This window comes from Sycon ciliatum, chromosome 2 (assembly GCF_964019385.1).
Source record: "Sycon ciliatum chromosome 2, ocSycCili1.1, whole genome shotgun sequence".
NCBI classification, from domain to species: domain Eukaryota; kingdom Metazoa; phylum Porifera; class Calcarea; order Leucosolenida; family Sycettidae; genus Sycon; species Sycon ciliatum.
In genome coordinates this window covers 30,225,592-30,244,339 of record NC_088644.1, presented here as the reverse complement: position 1 = coordinate 30,244,339, position 18,748 = coordinate 30,225,592, and the positions used below count along the sequence as shown (strand labels likewise).

General features: G+C 48.0%; 1 long non-coding RNA gene across 1 annotated transcript; it reads right to left on the bottom strand.

Annotated features, from left to right (window-relative positions):
• Positions 1 to 1,465: 1,465 nt before the first annotated feature.
• On the bottom strand, positions 1,466 to 8,734 carry LOC135810825 (uncharacterized). Its single transcript, XR_010552410.1, has 2 exons — positions 7,794 to 8,734; positions 1,466 to 2,013 (listed from the first exon to the last, which is right to left on the bottom strand). It is a non-coding gene; the product is annotated as an uncharacterized LOC135810825 (long non-coding RNA).
• Between the last annotated feature and the right edge of the window lie 10,014 nt (positions 8,735 to 18,748).

Below are 18,748 nucleotides of genomic sequence, written 5' to 3'. Positions count from 1 at the left end.
TGATGCCGAGGATATGCTACGGCGACAGCAACTGGCAACTGTTGCCTTTGGTAAACTCTGGACGCTGTGGATCCGTAGGTCGCTAGTTTCGGAGGATCTCCGCATCCGGCTCTATAATGCCTTTGTACTCCCTGTACTCTGCTACAATTGTGCAACATGGGCACCAACGAAACAGCAGCTGAGCCGTATTGAGGCCTTCTACCGAAAACAGCTGCGGGCGCTAATCGGCATTGTGTTCCCGAATCGGATTAGGAACGAGAGGCTCTATGAGCGTACCGGCGCGGTTCCTCTCGGCATTATCATCTTGAGAGCTAGGTGGAGGCTCTTTGGGCACGTCCTCCGGCTCCCGGCTGACTCCCCACCATCACTGGCCATGGGAGCGTACTTCGCAGAGCCTCGCCCAGCGGGCTGGAGGGGACGACCAAGACACACACTACCAACGCTACTACAAGATGATGCCAAGCGGATTGGACTTTCCATGTCAAGCAAAGTCGATCTGGAGGCGTTCCGTGCCCTTGCTGCTGACCGAAGCGGTTGGGTGGGCATCTGTGCCCGAGTGGTGTCGGCACCCTAGTTTTTGTCTTCTTTTCGCATATTTCTTCTTTTTCTGAAACTGTTATGGTCTTTTGTATCTATTCGAAGTGGCTTATGCGAACATTTGTGGCTGGTTTGCATGATTTGCATGCCCATTAATGCAGCTGCAGGCCATGCTGATGTCTACGCGAACAAGCACATAATAATATAATAATAATATAAAAATCGCTCTGTGAGCGGTTCTGAAAAACCTTTACTGGTACTGCCCCGTCGTAAAAGTAAGAAATTAGAACTGGCCCATTGTCCCCCCAAATGCGAACTGATCCACCCAAATCGCGAATGACGGGACCCGAACGCACCAGTAGCACGAGGTCGGGAGGGCACAGGATCACGGCAATTATCATAGGGTAACACCAGTAGTATAGTAGTACTGTAGTAGAATTTATTATTTTGATAGGGAAGCCTACCGCTAGTACAGAGTCAGTACATGGCCTATGGTCCGGACCAACGTCCCCATCTGCATCCACAGGTAGGAACCTCGTGCTACTGGTGCGTTCGGGTCCCGTCATTCGCGATTTAGGTGGATCAGTTCGCATTTGGGGGACAATGGGCCAGTTCTAATTTCTTACTTTTACGACGGGGCAGTACCAGTAAAGGTTTTTCAGAACCGCTCACAGAGCGATTTTTATATGGATAATTTCAGCTCTTTTTCCGTTCCCTCCCCACCCCAACCCCGAAGGTAAACATGATGACCACGCGCGCGATGTACTGTATGTAGCCATGCGACTGCAATAACACACTGATACATACCAGCCCTCCCCGCCTCGCTACCCCGCACACAGATACACAAACATGTGTATGCACATGGCACACACACGTGGCCACGCACACATACGCACATGCACACGACACAAACAGGAAATTCTTCATGTATAATGCCATGCAAAGCAGTGGCCACTGTACTTGAGGAAGTCAGTTGTGAAACAAAAATAATTCAACTACAGCGTGTAGACAAGCTGACGGCCAAAGCACAACATAGCAAACATGACATTTGCCCAAGGATTGCAGTTTGCAGACCATGCCATGGAAGCAGCGAATACAGAATGTAATAATTAGCATACAAAGTGACAAGCAAGGACGTGGCCATCATACACCAGAAACTTGCAGAAAGTGACATATCCAACAGATAGAGAAGTGAACAGCAATCTGATACAGCCCACACAGGACAAAGCGGACCTGATACTCGTCCCAGGATCGCAAGTGGCAAACCCTTTTCAATGCATAACATGCAGGTGTACGTTAGACGCATGAACATCTGACCGTGTCGCCAGCATACAATGTCATAACATGTTTACCCCACAAGTTACACACATGCACAGTAGAAGCACAATGAAAGCAATGGAAAAGTACGATGTGGTTGCTGAAGCATCTTCAGACTTCAAATTCAGACTTCAATGTGGGCGTCACGGGATGATATACCTGCAAGATACAAGTGATGAAGAAAGAAAGCAGAAGGTCGTGAGGTAGGCTATGAGACACCACAAACGGTTCACCTACATGTCTGTTCAGGGCTAGTGCACTCACACGGAGAATTGTCATAATCGAGCATTACCCAAGCTGAGAAGTGCAATGAAATCCACTTGCATGCACAGGAGCAATTTTGCAATAATATTTATTATGATGCGCAATTCGACACGATCTGCAATGCTGCGTGCGATGTGCCCTGCTGTCATGATAGTGACAGTCACCGCGGTTTTGTCAACGTCGCCCGTGCACTCTTCTGTCAAGTCCAAAGTGCTCACATATACTTGGCAATGTTTTTGCAGTGATTAACTTTTATCCTAGTTATGTCACGGGTAACTTTAATGAAGTACCCGCAGGCCGTGTCGATCTGCACATCGTCCACTCTCTCATGTACTTGGCCTGCTTTGTCTGTGTATCCATTTCATGTGCGATCCACAAAATCGACTAGACAGTGGGTGCAATACGCTCTCTACCTGAAGACGTTCTTCTGGCGACATCTCGCCATGTACTTGGCCTGGCTTTGTCTGTGTATCCATTTCATGTTCGATCAACAAAATCGTAAAGCCTTGTGGATGCTGTCACTGCTGTGCAACTTTTTCAGCTCGTAGATTCTCGCTCCTGGAGAGCCCAGTCGGCATCAGGCCGGTCTGGAGGTGGATACAGTATCTCAGCAGTAGTAGTAGTAGTAGTAGTAGTAGTAGTAGTAGTAGTAGTAGTAGTAGTAGTAGTAGTAGTAGTAGTAGTAGTAGTAGTAGTAGTAGTAGTAGTAGTAGTAGTAGTAGTGGTAGGGCAGTGTAGTGGTGGTAGGTTCGCCATCAACGGCGATTAGAGACAATACCAGAAAACACAAAAACAAAAAATGTCGAAGGAGAAACCGACACGAAGATCGAGCTCCCTTCCGCGTGGCTCCAACAAACGAGGCCGAGGTGATCTCTCGATGGATTCCTCACCCGAGGGTTCCGCTAAGACCAACAAGAGGCTGTTCTCAGCGGAGGAGGCCGCAGAGTTTGTCTCAAGTGACTGTGCCGGATCCCTCGAATCCCTGAGAAAAAACTCTCAGCTTGAAAATTCTCCGCTGGGAGAAAATTCTCAATTTGAAAATTCCCGGCTGCAGGAACTTGTGCGGGATGAGGTCGTGAAAGCCCTCCCATCGTGTATTTCCTATCTCCGAGATGCTGTTGTGGCGGAGGTAACGGCAGCATTGCAGCCCCAACTCCAGCGTCTCATAGAGAGGCTGCTGGTCAAGCTCAGTCCTACACCCAGTGATGCTGCGACTCAGTCCAGTCGTCTGCCAGTTTCTGTCACTGAGCAGCAGCAATCTGTCCTGGATGCGCCAACATTTGCCTCGGTGGTCAGTCCTACACCCAGTGATGCTGCGACTCAGTCCAGTCGTCAGCCAGTTTCTGCCACTGAGCAGCAGCAATCTGTCCAGGATGCACCAACATTTGCCTCAGTGGTCACTCAGAACTCTGCGGACATGACTAAACAGCCCTGCAAATTACTGCTGCAGCAGCCGGCTGCAGAAATCCCAGCAAACCCAAGGCCACCTGAGCCACGGCAGATTGAAGACCTGGTCCAGGCTGCCAGAGCGGCAGCTACATCCCCATCGACAACACCTGTTCCGGAGGAGCCGTGGCAGGATGTATGTGCTCCTCGCAGGAAAGTCGTTCTGTATGTTGGAGGGCTGTCACCAACAGTGACAGAAGAACGACTTCGTGGCTACGTGACACGGAATGCCAACAACCCAGCTGTTATTGTCGTCTACAAGTGTCAAATACAAAGTGCGAAACCTGAGAAGTCGACCGCATTCGCTCGGCTCACTGTGAGCGCACCCACAGCTGCGGTGCTGCTTTCTAAGGGTTTCTGGCGGGGTCGAGCATACTGTCGTCGCTGGGTGTTCAATGCTCCCGAATCCAAGGCCTCCCAAACTCCTGTCAGCAAGGACAAGGGCAGGACGACGACTGACGATGCGTCCACAGACACTGAACTCAGTTCCCAATGATAGCGGCGGGAAATCGTTCACCACAAGTCATGAGCCAGGCTATGCTTGCCGTATCCTTTCTCAATATATGTAGTCTACAGAGAAAAGTCGGCGAAGTGCAACAGTACCTTGCTGTGCGTGGAATCCATGTCCTCGGCCTGGCTGAAACTTGGCTGAAGCCATGCATTAGCGACGGCGAGATTTCGATTCCGAATTACAAGCTGTTCCGAAAGGACCGTTATTGTCAACATGGAGGAGGCGTTGCTGTGTACTGTCATGATTCTGTCCATGCCAGAAGGCGCACGGACCTGGAGTGTCCAGAGCTAGAGATGATGTGGATCGAAATTACAAGTAATGGGCGAACCACTGTTCTCGGGTGTACATATCGCCCACCAAACAAACCTGTATCGTACTGGGATGGTTTTGAGAATAACATTGAGCAAGCTTGTCAAGGACGGCAACATTCCACAGTACTCGTTGGTGACTTTAACGTGGATTTCAGCATGCCTGGTAATGCTGCCCACCCTCTTCAGCATATTCTGACGAGATTTGATCTGAAGAATTACGTATCCTCTGCAACACGAGTGACAGCACATTCCCAGACCATTCTCGACCTTTTCCTCTCAACAACAGCTATAAGTGGAACATGTGAAATAATTTACCTCGATATAAGTGATCACTATGCCATACTCGCTCATCTACCGATTCCGTCTAAACCTGCTCGCAAGGGAACATCAACTGTCACGGGTCGTCGTCTCCATCAGATTGACTGGGGCTGCTTTCAAACTGATCTACATGGCATACTGTCTGTCGGTTTTGATGATCAAGATGTTGACTCCATGACAACTTCCTTTAACGATGCTATTCTCTCCACCCTTGACCAACATGCACCCATCACCACCCGCCGCCGTGCAGACCGGCGTCCATGTCCCTGGCTGACTCGCGAGCTGGTTGAGTGTGTCCGGAACCGAAACAGACTGCACCGCCGTCTAATGCAAGATAGAGCAAACGAGGCACTCCAGCAGGAGCACCGAGCTGCACGTGCCAAGGCCAGAAAGCTAGATAGACAGTTGAAGAATGCTTACTTTATGGATCAATGCTATACGTCTGATCAGAGGAAACTTTGGTCCGTGATGAACACTGTCACCGGACGAAAGAAGACCCGCCGAGTACCCCAGGTATCAGCTGACCAGCTGGGCGACTTCTTTGCAGATGTTGTTCATGACCCCAGTCGACCTACGCACCTACAGATGCCAGTTGGCCCTACGAAATCTGATGCCCTTACAGCCTTCCAACCTGTGTCGTTGTATGATGTCGCTAAGCGTTTGCAATGTGTGGATCCACATAAAGCTACAGGAAGTGATGGAATTCCAGGTATTGTGTTGAAACGTTGCTCGGACACCCTCTCCCCATACCTGATGAAGATCGTCAACTTATCTCTTGCGTCTGGTATAGTGCCATCAACTTTCAAACATTCTCTTATCAGCCCATTGTATAAAAATGGCGACCCACTGTCAGCTCGTAACTATCGGCCCGTCTCGCTACTGCCTATTGTTTCTCGCATACTGGAACACTTTGTCAAGAAACAGCTGACAACTTTCCTAGATGATCACTCCTTGTTACCTTCAAGTCAATTTGCATACCGAAGAAATCACTCAACAGAAGATGCTCTTATCCTTGCCTCCAACCGCTGGAAATTGGCCAAATCGGAACGAAAACACACCGGGGTAGTAATGGTAGATCTATCGAAGGCATTTGATAGAGTCCAGCATGCCAGGCTTGTGCAAGTGCTGTTTGACCTTGGCATTTGTGACACACCACTGGAATGGTTCCTCAGTTATCTCTCGGAGCGGCAGCAGTGTGTACGGGTGGAACACTCAGTTTCGCAATATGTTGGATGCTCCCGAGGAGTGCCTCAAGGCAGCGTTCTGGGCCCTCTTCTTTTTGTACTGTACACCAGTGATATGTCGTCAGTTCTACCAGGTAGTGTATGCCACCAGGAATTCGCTGATGATGTGGCTCTGGACTACTCCGACTATCAGCCTGATTTAGTGTGCTCTGTTCTCTCTAACGCTGTAACACGACTCGCTGAGTACTTGGACAACATTGGTCTGCTATTAAATGCCAGTAAAACCCAAGTTATGTTTGTGAGACCCCGTGGGTGTCTGGATGGACCATCTGAAGTGAAGTGTGGTACCACAGTGCTTGATGTTACTCCAGTCACGAAGTATCTCGGTGTCATGCTTGATGACCAACTGTCCTGGAAGCCCCAAGTGGACTTTATTGCCAGCAAGACTGCTACTACAATCGGGCAGCTCTGGCGCCATGGACGGTGCCTTTCACTCAATGCCCGCCGGGCCTGGTACATGAGTATGATCCAGTCTGTTCTCTGCTATGCCTCAAACTGTTTCTTTCCTGCTCTATCCAAACTGCTGCTACATCGACTGCTACGCATTGCTAAGTCTGGCATACGAGCCATCTTCCAACTCCCCAGAAGGACCCCCACTGCTCCCCTATTTGCCAGACTATCAATGCCTCAGCTCCACCAGCTGTACGTGCAACGTCTGCTTCTCTTCGTCTTCCGCTGCCTTCATGGCAGAGCCAGCTCACTGTTCCAATCCTACTACTCCCTCATTGCCACGGATGTGGACAGAAGTTGTGTCACGCGCGGTCAGGTCAGCCAGCTGCTCAGAGTGCCGTTCCTACCTGGTCCCTCAGGCCGTAGCTCTATCGCCTTTGTTGGCAGTACCACATGGAACTCTCTCCCTGCTGATATTCGCGCTTGCGACGTACGCCACACGTTTCAAGCATTGCTGTCTGGCTATGACCTCATCTCCCTCGTCAACTAGCTCTCCGATGTTGTGCCTACTATGTCTCCTTCACAGATTCTGCCTGAACAGATGCTCATCAATTATGTTCTTGTCCTCTATCCTAGTCCAAATCCTGCCTTGCCCATGCATGACTCTCATGAAATGCCCGTACTAAATAGTCTATAGAACAAGAATATTGTATATCATACTTCTCTCATCAACTATGATAATACCCATTTCATACCGCCCCCCCCCTTCATAAAATTAATACCTACTGTTTTCTTTCCTTTCATTTCATCTTCTTTTCCGTTCCTTTCTTCTTCATACACATTTTAAACATTTTCATCATATTGTGAGAGCCGTGGGCCAACAGCCCCGGTGAGAAGGCAGTCTTGCCTGTTCATATGGTGAAGTAAAATAAAGAAACAACAACAACAACAACAACAATGCACTACAGAGACTAGACAGTGGGTGCAATACGCTCTCTATCTGAAGACGTGAACCATTAAATTTTTTGGAAAAGTTATACGTACACCTGAAACGTAATGAAGTACAGGAATAGAGAGAGTGACTACAATACGCTCTCGATCTCGACCTGATAATAGTGATAACGTGAGTACAAGACACTCTCCACCTGATAACGTGTTAGAAGGTAACATGTCTACAGTCCCACCGTACCCTTCCGACACGACTGTAGACCATTAAATTTTTTTGAGAAGTTATACGTACACCTTAAACGTAATGAAGTACAGGAATAGAGAGAGTGACTACAATACGCTCTCGACCTGATAACGTGAGTACAAGACACTCTCCACCTGATAACGTGTTAGTAGAAGGTAACAGGTCTACAGTCCCACCGTACCCTTCATCATTCCTCATTCACCATCGATGCATCGCGCCGATACCCTGGCACACACTGGCAACATATCAATGGGGTGCCTTACCGTCGTCTAGAGGAGACGTCTTCGCAGCAATATTTTCCCTCCTGCGCATTCAGTCGCCGACGCGACAGCGTTCACGGGACCGTTCCAGTTGCGGAAGACATTCGATTCATCGGGCCAATTCAGAAACAGGGCTGTGGACACACAGGGGGCAGAGGAGAGACATTGTTAGTGGACAAGAAATATGCAGTGGCAAGTGGCGAGTGCCGCATGGATGTCAAGTTGTCATGCACAATTCAGCTATTACTTACGGTCCAGCTAGTCCTGCCCTTGCTCGCTCGTCCTGGTTCCTCCTCGTTCGTCTTCCTGCACGTCTGCACTTCTCCTTCCCCACGGTTGGCTTTGCGGTACGAGGGTGCCGGAAGGAATTCCCACCATGTATCCATGTACATGAAGTCCCACCATGACTCTCCATGTACAATGTACATGTCCACGGCCACGTCAGCAGTTTGTATAGTACCGGAAGGAGTTCCCACGATGTCTCCAAAGGCCTAGAGCGGACGTCTTTGCAGCAATTCTTTTCGCCCTGCGCATTCAGTTCGCCGACGATGTCTCCAAAGGCAAAGGCCTAGAGCCTAGTAGAGGGGACGTCTTTGCAGCAATTCTTTTCACCCTAGTATACCCTGCACATTCACTCCGCCGACACGACAGCGTTTACGGGGCCGTTCCAGGTGCAAAAGGTCCACGTCAGCAGTTCTCAACTATTTCGCGTACGGGATAGTCGCCGCGACAGCGCCGGTTTAAGGGGTCGTTCCAGGTGCAAAAGGGATCCATCAATGGCACTTTGCAGTATGGGGTACGGAAAAGGGGCCTCCTCGTTCGACTTCGTCGACTTCTGCAGTTCTCCTTCCCGTCAGGGGTACCGAAAGGGGCCTCCTCGCAGTTGTCCTTGCCGTCAGGTCCACGTCATGCAGTTCTCAACTATTTCGCGTACGGGATAGTCGTCTTTGTCGTAGATCTACGCGACATCGGCGTGGCATTGGCACAAAGCAGACCGTTGACGGGGTCACGTGTCAAAAAAGTATCAACAACGTGTCGACTACGTGTCGACCACGTGTATAGCGGTACACTCAGCGGTACACTAATTCTCGTGCCATTCTCGTGTCACAAAACTGGAACATCGAGTACCAGTATGGAAAGGCTTCAGACAGGAAGCCTTTCCAATGCAGCGGCGGCTGTTTTGAACCCGTTTTGATGGATGCCGGATGGAGCGGGCATCGGACCATGATTCACGGTAGGCGTTTCACCATGACTGCAGAGAGCGTCGATGTCGAGTTCATGTCATGACCCCTTGTACTTTTGTACTCTTGATGAAATGTAAAGTCCAATGTAAAGTCCTACATCATTCTTCGAGTCAGCAGAATTTCTTGTTTCTCTTCGGACCATAGATCTACGCGCCATATAGGCCTAGTTGTATTACTATTTAGACAATCGTTTGACGTGACAAGAGTATCCAACACCACCACGAACAACAACATGCCAGTGTGGACTATAACAAAGACCTGCCTCTTCGCAGAAGAGCTCAAACGCTTTCCTGCAATTTGGAACGTGAAAGCGAAGGTGAGATTGAGATAAGAAGTGTCTGGCTGTGTTGAGCGTCTGTCTTCTTTGATGAAGCAACAATGGCGGCAATTAATATTTGGAGATACAATTACGGTACAATGATTGAAGTGGTCAGTGGTCATACTATTATAATAATAATAATATCATCTTTATTTCAGGATTACCCAAAGGCTGACGCCTATCGGGGAATCTCTTATTTATGTATATACATGTACAATGAACATTGGAGTTGGGAAAAGGGAAAATGTGCAAAATGAGTTCGGAAACAGAGCGATGCTGTACAAAAGATACAGTGAAAGAACAAGCAGTGTACATGTAAATCAATGATTGCACATCAAAGGGATACCAGTGCAGTCGAACTGATACTTTGCAATTTAAATACGTAAATGACGCTTGAATTCTGTTAGGGAATCTAAAGTTGTCAATCGGGGTGGGAGACAATTCCAAAGTGCACCAGTTTTCTGTAGGAAGGGACATGAGAAAATTCGGCCATGTGAGTTAAAAATGAGCTTTTTGGGCCTACGGGCACTACGTGAGATGGTAATCGCAAAGCGAGAGAGATAGTCTGGGTGGAAATTGATGTACTTAAGTTAAATAAAACAACCAGAGAAATGAAGATACGGTGAAATTGCAGGGATTCCAAGTGACACAATCTATTCAAATTAGATTTTGATTCAAAGTTGTCAAAGTCTATTTTCGCAGACCTCAGGAGTCGCCGGCAAACCTTAGCCTGGAGTCCATCAAGGGACTCTAACTGAGCGGATGTGATCCTAAGGGACCAGACAGGAATGGCATACTCAATTGCCGGACGTACGTAAGACTTATACAGGAGAGCAATGTATGATGATGGTAAATGGCGGCCCATACAGCATAACAGATTAACACGTTGCTGGAACTTCCTGAAGATGGTGTGGAAGTGGTCGTGGAACTTCAAACCATCACTGAGCTCTACACCGAGATGCTTAGCGGAGCGCCCTGATCCGATCAAAACGTTGTCCATGGACACGGAGGAGGAGTCAAGAATGCTGTAATTGGACAAGATGAAGGTTTTTTCAGGAGAGAATTTGCCATGTATTTTCTGTGCCCAATGCTGGCAGTTTTTTCAGGAGAGAATTTGCCATGTATTTTCTGTGCCCAATGCTGGCAGCTGGCGAGATCCTGCTAGAGGTGGGATAGGTTCTCATCTAAGGAGAGGGATACATCATGAGCATTTAGAAGAGTGACATCATCAGCAAAAAGGAAGGGTGAGCTATGGTTAACTATATCAGGAAGGGAATTGATATACAAAAGAAAAAACGGAGGTGCAAGGTGTGAACACTGGGGGACACCACAGTTTAGTATACTGGGATGAATGAGTTGCATCGAGCTTCACACTTAGACTACGGTCAAGCAAATATGATCTAAACCAGGCGTGTGTCTCTGGCGCCATGAAGGTATTCATGTGGCTCAGGAGCGTGAGATGATGCACTTTATCAAAAGCTTTCTGGAAGTCGAGAAATGCACAGTCAAATTTCTGCCCTCTATCAGAGAGACGGGCAATGTGATGGGTCAAAAGAATGAGTTGATCCGTAGCTGATCTTTGAGGAACGTAGGCGAATTGACTAGGCGAGATTATGCAGTGCCGATGAAGATAGCTGTTCAGATGATGGGCTATGCGGGATTTGAAGAGGCGGCTGATGGGATGAAGCAGTGAAATTGGTCTATAGTTCGTGGGCAGAGAGGCACTGCCTTTGCCCTTGAAGACGGAGGAATGGCCGTTGCTGATTTCCATGCAGTGGGAAATTGTGATGTGGATAGGCTAGAGTTGAACAAGTAAGACAAGGACTCACATAATAGATCGGCCATGGAACGAAGAATCGGAACAATTTGATTACTTGAAGTGGATTTTCGACACGAAAGGTGTGTGAGGTCATAGCGGACTTGACCTGGTGAAAATGTAGGCAAATGGAACTGAGTAGCGCTAGCGTCTTTATCTATGGAGGAAGGTGAACAAGGGAATTGATTTGCTTCTTGTGGGAACGTACACTGGTTGGCGAAATGCTGTGCAAGGAGGTCCACCTTTTCTAATTGCGTGTTAGTGTGACGATCGCCATCTTGTAAATCTGGTATCAATGGTTTACTGGATGAAATCTTGCAGAAGTCCTTCACTCTCCTCCACCACACATCCACCTTTCGTGCAGCCATTCGAGATGCTGGTAGTGGTGCGATCCAGAAAGGCAGATCTGGCAGCACGGATTTTCTTGCGATACATGTTCCTGGATACACAGTACGCTGCCTTTGCTTCAGTTGATTGTGGATTGCGCAGATAAGCACGATAAAGCCTATTCTGTCGGCGTTGAAACTGGCGCAGGTCAGGTGTGTACCAAGTCTGCTTTCGCTGATCATGCTTACGCGTCCAGGTTGATGACCTTTCAACTAAGTTTAACAAATGGGATTCACATGCTTTCCAAGAAGCATCAACTGTTTCACAACCGTAGAGGCGCTCAAGAAATGGTTCTCTTTCCATCAGGACACGAAGCCAATTGAAATCAACTGTTCGATGCAGTAGAGTTGTCCGCTGTGGTGCTGGTGCACGTCGTGTAAGAGAAACGATAACGGGGCAGTGGTCTGACAGGGGTGGGAGAGTGGTGGCTGAGGAGACAATATCTGGAATATTGGTTGCTACGATGTCAAGTAAAGGAGTGCAACCACTGCGCAAATTGGGACGTGTGCTATTATTATTTATAACAGTGAATCCATACTGCACAAACGCCGATTGCAAAGCTCTACCGCTACTGTCAGTGACGTCAGAGTCTTTCCATGCAGAATTCCTTGCGTTGAAGTCACCAAACACTACACAGTTGTGGTCATCAAATAAATTAGAAAGCTGATAAAACAAACTCGTAATTGTGGCAATGGGTTGCCGTGGAGGTCTGTACCGTACAGACACGAATAGAGGTCTTCCAGGAAGCTTTATTTCGATCATTTGCATTTCACAGCTGTTATTGCCAGGCTGTGGGCGAATACTGCAGCTGAACTCTTCCTTAATAAATAACGCAACTCCACCTCCACCTAGTTGGGACCATGGCAGAGATGTGCTGGCTCGGTCAAAATGATGCAACCTGAAGCCTGGGATAGCAATAGCAGCATCTGGTATGCTGGGGTTTAGCCATGTTCCTGTCAAACAGACAATATCAATAGATTCTGACAGGATTAATTGTAGTATTGCAGCTTGCTTGTTTAAAATGCTGCAGCAGTTAATGGTGCACAGGCGTATTGCGGTTAGATTACACGGTGATGGTATGTGACGTTTAGGAGATCCCGCTGATCCCTATGTGGAATTGTTTGATTTGAGCATACGCTGGATATCGTCATTCAAGACCGGTTTTCCGTCAATGAGGATTTCATCAAAAGGTAGAGTGCACTTGATGCCTTTAGTGCGAAGCTGCTTAAATGTGGGTAAGGCTTGACGACGGTTTTCCTGTTGCTGCTTGGTCAAGTCATGGTTCACGTAGATGTTGTGTGTACCATGCTTGAGGCCAAATCGGTTCTGTAGTAGCGTGGACTTTGTTGCAGCATTGGCTTCAGTGACATGCACAAGCCTTGGCTTGGGTCCTGCAAGCCTCCCAATGCGCTTCACTTCAATACCTTTTGGGTCGATATTTCGAACTAAAGTGCTGACAAGCTGCGGGAGATTCTCACCATCGGACTCTGGGAGTCCCGAAATGACAACGTTGTTCTGGATGTCTATCTGCCGGCGCTCTTCCAGAACAAGCTCCCGTACCGTGTTGCTAGTTGCTAGGTGGGATCCGGTAGCCAGTGGAGGGGGCGTTTTTTTCGGAGCCGCAGTTCTGGCGAACGACTCAACTGTAGTGCTGAGCTTCCGATTGTGGTGCTCCAGTGATTCAACTCTCTCATTTAGGTCACGGCAAGTTTTCTTCAAATCATCTATTTCCACAACAATGGCGGCCATACGCTCGTCCAAAACCTCATGCATGGCTTTTCAAAATTCCCCAATGAGCGACTCAATTGAGTGAATTGACACAACACCCTCCACGTGCATGCTCCCTCATCATCATCATCATCATCATCATCTGCGTTGCCGAAAAAATAATAATAGTAAAATTAAAAATAAATAAATAATAATAAACGGCATTATGCAGCTGTGTAAGCAGTAGATGCACAGTGTGACTGCCAGGCATGCTCCCTACCGGTTCAATATCCTTCTCTAAGTCCCGTGCACGCTTCCTTGCACCTGCTTGCAAAGGTGTGGGTGTCTCGCACTGAACAGCGTTACGGACTCGGACTTTCAGCCGGGCTCGGAGCCTTTGCCTTCCGACCATTCACTCTCTCCGCACTTTGCGTGGGCGGTGTAATGTTCTGGAACATTATTATTATTACAGCACTGGTCAAACCAAAGCACTAACAAAAGGACAAAACTAAAGACCAAGAACCAGGAACATAAAGCACAGAGAAAGGAAACAAAACAGATACACATATAAATATCGTACAAGATACTATAATAGTACAATACTATAATATAGTATTAACCAGGAGGCCTGCAACATCACATTCCGCCTTTTGTCGAAAGTCTACAACTACAGTCCATAGAAATACTGACCATAGCAAACTTGAACGTAGCATTTCAACAAACTAAATAAACCAAAATAGGCTGTCCAAAACGCGACGAATAACCAAAAGCGTTCTATCAATCCATGTCATAAAATATGTAAATATACAGTATAATGCGAGCTTATACATTGTTAGCCAAACGACCAGTCGAACACAACTGTCACACAGCCTAGTCAATGCAGAACAGAACAAGGGCCGGACAGGTTCCTTAGCATTTCACGCTTAACCTGTCTGACCTGCGGGGCTCCGCACGATGCTGGGGTGCCTCTTGCACTTCAGGGCTAGGTTCAGCTGGATGCTGCTGCCGGAATGGTTTCGTGAACTGTACGTTCCTCAGCACAAGCTTCCCATCTGGTGCCTGGACCACTACTTGGTCCCCATTCCGACTAACCACCACATGAGGTTGGTGATGGAATGGTGTGTCGACCTTCGACCGTGTCGCCGAACGCTTTAGCAGTACTGAGTCATCTATCTGCGTTGACTGGCTGGTGGCATGGTTGGCGTCATCTGCAGAGTCACGCATACTCTGCTTACGCTCGCTGTCACGATCTCTGACGGCCTCGTTTGTTGCTGGTTCACCGAGGGCTGGTAGCTTGCAGTGCACTTTGCGCCCAAACAATAACTCAGCTGGAGCAACTCCGGTGGTGCTATGTGGCGTTGAGCGGTATGCCATCAAGAATCGTTGAACCTCCCGCTTCCACGTCTTTCCTTCCGCATATGCAGCACTGATCACTTTCATCAGGGATCGATTTTGTCGCTCAACTTCACCGTTAGCTCTCGGCCACAGTGGTGTAGTACGAAGCTGTTGAACACCACACTCATGTAGAAACTTCGCAAACCCTTCCGAGTTGAAAGGTGGGCCATTATCCGTAAGCAAACTCGTCGGGATACCGTGTCGGCTGAACTGGGCTTCAATCATCGGAATCACAGCTTCAGCTGAGGGTGACTTGACCACATCTACTTTGAAATATCGACTGTAGTAATCCACAAGCACCACAATGTGCTCGCCAGACGGTAGTGGACCCAGCAAGTCAACAGCCAAATGCTGCCATGGCGCATCTGGAAGAGGAGTGAACTTGACTGGCGGTGCATTGGCTGGCGCTGCAACCACTTGGCAGGCATGACACGACTTGCAGAGCTTCTCGGCCTCGCTATCCATGCCTGGCCACCAAACCTTGGACCGTAGACGCTCTTTCGTCTTCACGATGCCCTGGTGGCCCTCATGTGCCAGCTGCACGGTCTGGTGTCGCAACTCTGTAGGGATAACAATGCGTTGACCTCTGAGCACCACCTTGCCAACAACAGTCAATTCTCCTCGAACCTGACGGTATGCTGTTGGCAGACCATCCCAAGATCCTTCGTGAAGGCACTTGCGAACAGCAGATAGCTCTTCATTCTCAGCTGAGCTACGTTCAATCGTTCTGATACCGATAGTGATGGGTGCTGCTGTCTGCCGGAGTGATAAGTCTAACCGACTCTTCACTGCTGATTCCTGGATCCGCCGCTGCAAAGGGCAGGCGAGATAAAGCGTCAGCGATGTTCGTCTTTCCAGGAATGTGCTTGACTCGATAGCTGTACGGCTGTAGGCGCAGGACCCATCTCTCGATCCTGGCACTGGGCTTGGATCTTGCCGAATAAATCACTTCCAGCGGCTTATGGTCGGTGCAGAGTGTAAACTCCCTGCCTAGCAGATAGGTGTGAAATCGTTCACACGCCCAGACAATACCAAGAGCCCCTCGCTCGGTCTGCGAGTACCTCCGCTCTACCGCTGACAGTGATCTGCTCGCATACGCAACTGGCCGCCAAACACCATCCTGCTGCTGGACAAGCACAGCTCCGAGCCCAACTGGACTGGCATCCGTCACTAACTCGATTGGCGCTTCAGCATCATAGTATGCCAGTGTTGAGCTGGACACCAGTAGTCGCTTCAGGTGGTCGAATGCTTGCTGTTGCTCTGTAGTCCACTTCAACTGAGCTCCCTTGACCGTGAGGCGACGCAGTGGCTCAGCAACTGTAGCAAAATCAGGGATGAATTCTGCACTGAAACCGGCTGTACCGAGGAAGCTTCTTACTTCCGACGCATTGCTCGGCCTGGATGCTTCCGCCGAGGATCGTATCCTTTCCGGAGTTGGCTGTATGCCCATGTCAGATATCTGCAAGCCGAAGAACTCAATGGAGCTCTTAGCGAACTCACACTTTGCTGGGTTGACTGTGAGGTTGACCTGCTGCAAGCGATTCATCAATGCATGAACCCTCACATCATGCTGGTTCAGTGGGTCCGCATGTAGCAAGATATCATCAGCTCCGTTTCTGCACCCGGCCAAATCCTTGATCACATCGCTGATGATCTTCTGGTAAAGCTCTGGTGCTGAACTTATACCAAATGGCAGTCGACGAAACCGGTACAACTTCCCATTTGCAGCAAAAGTTGTCAGGTAGCGGGACTCTTCTTCCAACTCTACTTGGTGAAATCCCCACTTCAGGTCAATCTTCGAAAACACCGTGCTGCCATTGACTTCATGCAGCAGCTCCTCTGTTGTTGGCATTGGATGTCGTTCTCGGACGATGGCTTCATTGACCCGGCGTAAATCCACGCACAAACGGATATCGCCATGCTTCTTTGGTGCTATCACAATTGGGCTCACCCACGGCGTCGGGCCCACAGCTTCTTCAATAATTCCTGATTGTTGTAACTTCACAGGGTACCTCACTTCAAACTCTCCAACTACGGTCTCTTCGCTGCATAAGTTCACTTCACTTCCAAAAAAAAAAAAATTAGATATAAATGGAATGCACCAAATTGTCGGGCATGGCCCATCTTCAGGGTGAAAAAAAACCATTCAACTAAAGCCAACAAAAACTGAAACGAGTATAATATTATATGCTGTGTGGTGCGGTAGTGCTGGAAATCTTTGTATGTGTGGAGGGTAGCAGCAATGGTGAAGTGTGTCGGTAGAAAGGGAAGGAGCGAAGGAGACCAGTGGAGAGCTGTGTCTGTAAGTGTGAATATGTGTTAGTGCGACGTGAAGGGAAAGCACGAGAAGTGTGGTTACCAGCAGCAATGGTGAAGTGTGTTGGTAGAAAGGGAAGGAGCGAAGTGGAGAGCTGTGTCTGTAAGTGTGAATATGTGTTAGTGACATGGAGAATAGAATGCAAAGTATGCAATGTAGCTGGGTCCATGGGTGTGAAGACAAAGATGACGACAACTATTTGCTAAGCACTATATAACCAGCTATCACACATAAACATCAAATATCAAAATTATCATATCATATATTCGCAACATCACAGTCTACCACAATTTACAACACCAGCATCTAACACAATAATTTCACACTTTCTGACTGTACATGTATAAAGTATCATGTTACAGTGATGGAGAGTTACTCTTAACTCGTATCCATAATGTCTTTTTCCTTTCTATACCTCTAGAGTGATAAACATTTCAATCAAGTCGTTTAGTCGATATCATGTAATTAGGCAAATTTGCCTGTTTGTTCTTCGACTCTAAATAAACAAACAACAACAAAAAGTCACAAACAGTTGTTTCAGTTCAAACTCGGCTGTAGCTCTGTATTTAGTGTTAGTGTTTTTAAAATTGGCTCAGAATGCAGACGGGTCTCCTGACCTCCAAAGAAGCCTTTGCTTGTGCTATGCGGTCTATTCTCAGTCACACACACATGCCATGTGAAATCTACGTACATACATGTATAGCTGACTGCTTCACGCATTCTTATCGTTGTGTACCACGTAGGGGTGAAACAATTATACCGAGTACTCGAGTACTCGCTCGGTTTTTTCAAAAATAATCGTACTCGGAATAAATCAGAGTACTCGTTCATACATGGTGCATGCATTTATCACAGAAATCTGCAGTTTCAGAGCAGCAGTCGGCAGATATTGAGGTGCAGACTGTGTGGTGAACATTTGTTCACGAGTAGAGAGAGCCCAAATGACCCACGAACCGATATACCCGAGAAAAATGACTGCTACTCGGTTCAATCAGGGTTGTATAATGTGATTTTAAGGCCCTTGGTGTGCAATTTTTAGGGGATGAAGAATACTCGAATACTCGAATATTCGATCGGAGAAAATCAGAGTACTCGAACTCGGGATCTCAGTGCCATCTTTCACCCCTAGTACCACGTGACCTCAGTCCTCAAGTATGGAGCTGGAACTGCGCGGGGTGCTGTTTTGGTTTTGTCATTTCAAAACAAACTACATTGTAATGTACTTGACTTCTGTACCGTGTGTGGTGGTAATGGGGCGAAAATGCAGCGTCTTGCGTGATTTGACATGAAAACACCTTCATCTCCACGACAGCCTCTCAGTCTCAGCTAGGGCCGGCAGAAAATTGGCAGAATTCGGTACTTTTTCTGGTAAGCTTCATGCATGTTTGGTATGGTGTGGATAAAAAATGGAGCAGAATTCGAGGAATTGCCCGCCATAAGGTTTGTATGGTTCTGCCAATTTCACTGCTTTTCGAGCAGAATCTGCCACTTTTCGAGCAGAATCCGCCGGTCCCTACAGACTCTCAGCTGCACCGAATACAATGGGCTGCCCATTTGGCATTTATCAGATTACCACGGTTCAGGAAAGAGGCAGTTTGAAATACCGGCATAAACACAGCCTAATGAACGGTTCTAGAGCTCACACATTTGCCAACAGTCTTCACTTGTGATCACGGTGGAGCCTGCTTGAAGTTGAGGAGGCAGGTTTCACCGGATCGTCTTTAACACTTGAAAAAGCACACAGACACCATGCACATGCACAGACTGTCAGTG